Consider the following 7,457-nt stretch of genomic DNA (forward strand, 5'->3'; position numbering starts at 1 on the left):
TTCAGATGGTAAATTGTAAATATACTAAATTAGAATCCTACTTGGTAGTTGATTGGCCTTGGCATATAATCCACTTCTTGCTGTTTGGATTAAAGGGTAAATCCATTTTAGAAGCCTGTTACTCTTTTGACTGCCACACTATTGGCTGCTCCCTACAGGATTCCTTTTTAAATTTTTGTTCTCCACTTTTTCAAGTGATTAGAATTTCTGAAATTAGCCCAACTCCCTCCCTCCTCCGCGTACTTCTCTCTGCAGCCTGGTAGGGAAGGTTAGCAACTGTGGCAGGAGCACAACATCAGCTCCCGCCTGTAGCTTCATTGAGAGTCTCGAGCTGTTGGTTGACTAAACTGGGCTGAGATTCTACGCCAACATGATGCACAAGGCCCCATTTAATAGGACATCTGGCACAGGCATGATGAGCCGAATGACAGTCTTCTGGGCTGTAAGATTCTAACAATTCTAAAGATTCTAACAAAACCCACTCTTCACATGGCTGGTAGATGTGGGTCAACTCCCAACTGCATTGACTATTAATAACTGTTGCACTTGGATGCTTTAAACCCTACTCTCTTCATCTAGATGTTAATTCACTCTTGTATTGGAACCACGGAGGCAGTCAGAGGCCGAGAAATTCAGTGCCTAGCGCTGCAATTGGCGCCGGTTCCTAAATTGCCTGGGGCCCTTCCGCGGCGGTAGACCGGTAGCGCTGCGCCGGCACCGATGACATCATCGGTGTGCGCAGCGTCCCGGTTGCCGTGGTAACCCGGCCCTAAGCCGAAATTCAGTTGCGCCCGCCTCGCCCGTGGCAGGCGCAACTAAGACTCTGGCAACAGAGTCTTCCCCCAGTGTGCGCCGGCGCATAAAGGTGGAGCGGCGGCCGGCCGCGTTCCCGGCGGCCGCCTGCCCGCACCTCCCTTCCCGGACTCCTGCATTCCCCCCCCGCGGCCCTGATCAGTGTCTCATGCGAGCCCGGCACTTCCCCGAGGTGCCGGGCTCAGATGTCGGGTCAATCCGCCGGACAGTTGTCGGCTGCAGGCAGCTCCTCCTTAACAGGAGGAGGAGGCCTGCAGTTCCCCCGCCTGCCGCACCACATCGGGTGCCGCAGCGGGGGATTAACGCCGGGAAACCCAAGTTCACGCCCGTTTTGAGGCGCTACAGGAGGGTTTTAGCGCCCGCCGCCGTCTGGGCCCGGCGCACCCGAATTTTCGTCGGGCGCTGCCGCATTACCGCTGGCGCAAACTTTCTGGCGCTACAGCCCTGGCAAGACCAGAACCCAATTTCTAGGCCAGAATGTCTAACCATATTACTGATAACAGTACCTTTAGTGTGATCCATTGAGTAATGTTCAAATGGTTTATAAGTCTCTTGATAAAATCGTGAAAAAGCACCATCAACTCATAATGATTTGTTTGCTGAAAAGGTCTGTATTTTATCAGCATAAAGCTCTGTGGTTGCAAATCTGTACACAAACCATGTATTTCAGGGTTTTACAGTCATTTTTATAAATTTAATGTAGCATTTTTCTGGACCAGCGTTACTGAATTTTGATCAATTTAATTTCATAGAATCATACAGCACAGAAGGAGGCCATTCAGCCCATCGTGCCCGTGCTGGCTCTTTGTAAAATCTCTCCAATTAGTCCCACTCCCTGCTCTTTGCCCATTGCCCCTGCAAATGTTTCCTTTTCATGTGCAGTGAAATCTGGTCCTGCCACCTCTCGCAAATAATGGACAACCATAAAATACAGACACGTCACAACAGTCCCAAATATTTTACATTATAAAAGAAACAGGAAGCACTCTGAAACAACGGACACTCTCAAATTACTGACAACCCCTCTTCACTTAGTGTATTTTGCACCTTAAAACACGGGACAGTTCCTAAGGTGATCAGCTGAAAGCGGAACATTGTGCTCCAAATGAAGTCTGACCAATGATCTTTGTGACTACAGAAATACTTTGCTGCTTTTATAGTGGGAACTGCTTGTGACAGAACGCAATATCCCGACAACCATTTGATCATTTTCTGATGCAGAGGCATTGGTGAATCAGTGAATAGATTGGTGTTGGATAACTGCATAACTTCTGAAGAGAACTGTAGGGAAATCACTAATCATCTTCTACAACAAATCTGGAAGTCTGGAATAAAAACACAGCGCTGGAAAAAAACTATCCGAATAGACAACACTGATTCCTCTACTTGGCACATGCAGTGTGAGGTGTACTTGAGTGGTATGGGAAGTATCTCTCGATGGTCTTTTTTCTTTTTATTTAATTCATTCTTGGGATGTAGACGTCACTGGCAAGGCCAGCATTTATTGCCCATCCCTAGTTGCCCCTTGAGAAGGTGGTGGGCCTTCTTCTTAATCTCTTAGCATGTAAAGTTAAGGCACATGGGATTGGGGGCAAGGTATTGACTTGGATTGTTTGCAGACGACACAAAGCTGGGTGGGCGTGTGTGCTGTGAGGAGGATGCCGAGAAACTCCAGGATGATTTGGACAGGTTGGGTGATTGAGCAGAAGCATGGCAGATGCAAGATAACGTGGTGTATTTGGACTTTCAGAAGGCTTTCGATAAGGTCCCGCATAAGAGATTAGCATGTAAAGTTAAGGCACATGGGATTGGGGGCAAGGTATTGACTTGGATAGAGAACTGGTTGGCAGACAGAAAGCAAAGAGTTGGAATAAACGGATCTTTTTCCGAGTGGCAGGCAGTGACTAGTGGGGTACCGCAGGGATCGGTCCTTGGACCCCAGCTATTCACAATATATATTAATGATCTAGACAAGGGAACTAGATGTAATATCTCCAAGTTTGCAGATGACACAAAGTTGGGTGGGTGTGTGTGCTGTGAGAAGGATGCCGAGAAACTCCAGGATGATTTGGACAGGTTGGGTGATTGGGCAGAAGCATGGCAGATGCAATATAACGTGGATAAATGCGAGGTTATCCACTTTGGTGGCAAAAACAGGAAGGCAGATTATTATCTGAATGGGAGAAGGGGAAGTGCAACGAGACCTGGGTGTCCTTGTGCACCAGTCATTGAAGGTAAGCATGCAGGTGCAGCAGGCGGTTAAGAAGGCAAATGGTATGTTGGCCTTCGTAGCGAGAGGGTTCGAGTACAGGAACAAGAATGTCTTGCTGCAGTTGTACAGGGCCTTGGTGAGACCACATCTTGAGTATTGTGTGCAGTTTTGGTCGCCTTAGCTGAGGAAGGATGTTCTTACCATGGAAGGAGTTCAGCGAAGATTCACCAGGCTGATACCTGGGATGGCAGGAATGACGTATGAGGAGAGATTGGGCTTATACTCGCTGGAGTTTAGAAAAATGAGAGGGGATCTCATTGAAACTTATAAAATTCTGACAGGACTGGACAGACTAGCTGCAGGAAGGATGTTCTCGATGGCCGGGGAGTCCAGAACCAGGAGTTACAGTCTAAGGATAAGGGGTAAGCCATTTAGGACAGAAATGAGGAGGAATTTCTTCACCCAGAGAGTGGTGAATCTGTGGAATTCTCTACCACAGAAGGTAGTAGAGGCCAATTCATTAAATATCTTCAAGAATGAGTTAGATATATTTCTTAAAGCTAAAGGGATCAAGGGATATGGGGAGAAAGCAGGGACAGGGTACTGAATTTGGATGATCAGCCATGATTGCATTGAATGGCGGAGCAGGCTCGAGGGGCCGAATGGCCTACTCCTGCTCCTATCTTCTATGTTTCTATGTTTCCAAATACACCACATCCACTGGTTCTCCCTTATCTATTTTACCAGTTACATCCTCAAAAAATTCCAGTAGATTAGTCAAGCACGATTTACCTTTTGTAAATCCATGTTGACTTTGTCCGATCCTGTCACTGTTTTCCAAGTGCTCTGCTGTTCCATCTTTTATAATGGACTCTAGCATTTTCCCCATTACCGATGTCAGGCTTACCGGTCTATAATTCCCTGTTTTCTCTCTACCACCTTTTTTGAATAGTGGGGTAACATTAGCTACCCTCCAATCCATGGGTACTGTTCCAGAGTCTATGGAATTTTGGAAGAGGGACTAATTGGGTAGCTCCACCAGGAGCTGGTACAGGCATAATGGGCCGAATGGCCTCCTTCTGTGCTGTATCATTCTGTTTAGGAGTCCAGCATTCCAACATAGAAGGTACTAAGCCACTGGTATAAATATTAAAATACTTTGGGGAAAAATGAAGGAAAATTTGAGCAACAATTCAGCATGAATTGCAGAACTGGATCTTAAAACAAATGGAATAAACATCAAAGAGGCAACCTGCAGCACAGAACTCTACCAAGAGGGCCAATTCTAGTATTTACAATTGCACATGTTCAGTAAACTTTGATGATTAAGTGTTGTATTGGTGTTCACAGCTAATGTACGTTTGAAAATATCGCCATCCAATAAAATGGGAATGAGATTCTGCAACTGCGCCTGTTACATTGAGCAGGTTGACTGTCCTCATTACACTGCTCAGGCATGATTGCTTGAATATTTTGCAAACACTGGTCAGTATTCTCTGGGCAGTGATTGCTCCCATCACTGATAAGCTGAATACAATAAGATGTTTTTGCTTCTCAATGGCAGAGTGTTTGCCTCCTGATCATCAGCTTGACGTTAGGGACCTCTGTCAGTCATATGCGCCCGTTTCCAGATATAAAGTTGGACAAAAATTCAGTTGAGCTGCATATAGAAGCACGGTGTCCAGCCATGGGGTGATGGCTGAGGCACTGACGTCATTCAGTAGGATTCAGGCCTTTTGCTGCAGCAGTGACAGTACTTGGGGAGAGATCCAGAGCACAGACTGTCCTCCCATCCCAGAATATCCGGGATAGTGAGAGGACCACAAGGGAGAAAGGGCAGAACGGCCTCCCTGCCCCCCACCCCACCCAACACCCACCCCATAAATCTAAGAGAATCCTTTCCATTCTGTATCAGAATCAACCTATTGATGCTAGTCCCGGTTCAGCCCCTGTTCCTTGGCTGATTTTAACTATATCAATTTGACTTGAAATTGAATAGTAGAACATCTGAGAGCCTCTAAAACACTGGTTTTTGATGCTTGACACTGCTGGCTCATTATAAACCTTCTAAACAGCAGTGAGCCTTCCCAACTGAGTGTATCCTCAGAGCTCGCTTGCTGTAACATCAATTTGTTAAGGTCTCAATCACAGATGGAATTCAGTGTTGAATTATTTTGAATCAGGTTTGCCCACTGGATGGGGGCAAGGTGTGAGGGCTATCCTTGTATCGGTGGCATCACACACACTCAGTGACCCCACTTTAATGGGATCCGTTGAATGCTGGGTGTCGAATTGAAGACTAAAAGAAAAGTTGTTTTTGCAGGATCATTCTGTTTGGCATTTAAAATCTGGGTTACCATCACTCTTTCTGTGTGACTGTAACAACTGCAGTCCTTGTGGGAAACTGTTCTCTGAAAGTTGTTTTAAGATTGATTCAGAATATGACGCTCTGCTCAAGTCACATGTGACTTCAATCTCTGTAATAAAACATTAAGATGAATGGAAAAATAATGAGCGAGCGGTTGGAGCCAGATGCATCAGGAGTGGTGATATTATATCATCCCATCGAGTTAGTTTACATTTTATAATTCCCTGGAAACAGAGTAATTGATATCTTACAGGCTGTTCTATCTGCTTACCTGCCAATGAAATGAATGTGACTTTAAAACTACTCCATCAACTTACCACAAACTTAATACTGACTTCAACTCGCTGGGCATTGTGCTCCTTTTGAAAAAGGGAATGCTGGATTCATCTGCTTTAATTCAGCTGTCTATCTCTAACATAAGAGCATAAGAAATAGGAGCAGGAGTCGGCCATTCGGCCCCTCGCGCCTGCTCCGCCATTCAGTATGATCATGGCTGATCTTCAACCTCAACTCCACTTATATCCCTTGATTCCATTCGTGCCCAAAAATCTACCGATCTCAGTCTTGGACAACTGAGCCTCCACAGCCCTCTGGGGTAGAGAATTCCAAAGATTCACAAACCTCTGAGTGAAGAAATTTCTCCTCATCTCAGTCCTAAATGGCCGAGCCCTTATCCTGAGGCTCTGACTCCTAGTTCTAGACTCTCCAGCCAGGGGAATCAGCCTCTCAGCAGCTTCCCTGTCTAGCCCTCCAAGAGTTTTATATGTTTCAATGAGATCACCTCTCATTCTTCTAAACTCTAGAGAATTTAGGCCTAGTCTACTCAATCTCTCCTCATAGGACAATCCCCCCACCTCAGGAAGCAATCTAGTCTCACACAGCTTTCCCCCTCTGGTGATGTGTTTGCCTTATTTATGAGGGCTAGAAATTGCCACTTGTAGTGTGTTTAAAGTCCAATACATCCCTCTACAGGAGCCAGTTCCATCACTCCCAATTAACTGCTCCCATCGAACGACCATTGCCTCCATCACCATCAAGAAATGAGCTCAATATTCAACTTTGACTTAAAAGTTAGAATGTGAGTCAGGTTCAGACTGGTGCGATGATGATGCTAATACAGAAATAATGTCAGCAGATGATTCTCAAAAGATTCACGCCCAAGGCTGCAGAATTCTGTATCTGCAATTTGTAAAGTAATCACGGGGTTTTTGGAAGTTCTGTATCAGTAGATTGTCAGTCTTTGTAAAGGAAAATCTCATGACAGCAAGGGTTATTTTAACTTTAGGCGATAGTGTAAGTCGGGCGGTATTGAATTAACCACCCATTACACACCCACCCCATTTTCTCTTCTACTGGAGTCAATAGAAAATCGGGCGTGGTGTATAACAGGCATTTAATTCAGTATTGCCCGATTTACACCATCACCCAAACTACCCAGTGTGTGTTGGATATTTCTGTTGCTCCCATTACAACCAGGGAACGTGAAACTGATTAGAAAACGCAGCTCTCTGAGATGGAAAATTTGAATTGTTTTCTAACTTTTAAAAGCAAAAAAATGTGACTCATGACAGCACCACTGGGGAGAAAGTAAGTCAGGTTTGTAAAGTGTGAATGAACTCAACTCTTCAAATAAAGTCCTATTTCCTTTACTATAGCAATAAGAAGCTGATTGATGAACGTAACGTTCACAGGAGCCTGAGCTCCACACGATTCATTTACAGGAAATATGCTCCACAAACAGCCCTGCAGAATCAGAAATCAGGCTAGTGATATCGGGTCTTTTATCTGGTTTTTCGCCTCTCCCGGGAGATCACATGGGTTCGGGTGGATGGAGAGTGATAGAAGATTTGAGGTTGGGATCAGATCAGCCATGATCTTATTGAATGGTGGAGCAGGCTCGAGGGGCTGATTGGCCTACTCCTGCTCCTATTTCTTATGTTCTTAAAAGTAACAAGGAATATCGATCACCTCAGTAGCTGTTTGTCAATCTTGGAATGGAATCATGCAAACCTGTAATGATGTCAGGTTGAAAGGATTTATAATAAGTTACAAATATGTACAGGG

At 45.2% G+C, this 7,457-nt stretch overlaps 1 protein-coding gene across 1 annotated transcript in view; it reads left to right on the plus strand.

The window, feature by feature from the left end:
- The window catches only part of adamts17 (ADAM metallopeptidase with thrombospondin type 1 motif, 17), an 821,255-nt gene that overhangs the window by 560,820 nt on the left and 252,978 nt on the right, over positions 1 to 7,457 (plus strand). The gene's annotated exons all lie outside the window — the stretch shown is intronic.

The sequence above is a fragment of the Somniosus microcephalus genome, chromosome 27 (genome assembly GCF_052327205.1).
Source record: "Somniosus microcephalus isolate GS21.2 chromosome 27, FLI_Smic_1.0, whole genome shotgun sequence".
Taxonomy (NCBI): Eukaryota; Metazoa; Chordata; class Chondrichthyes; order Squaliformes; family Somniosidae; genus Somniosus; species Somniosus microcephalus.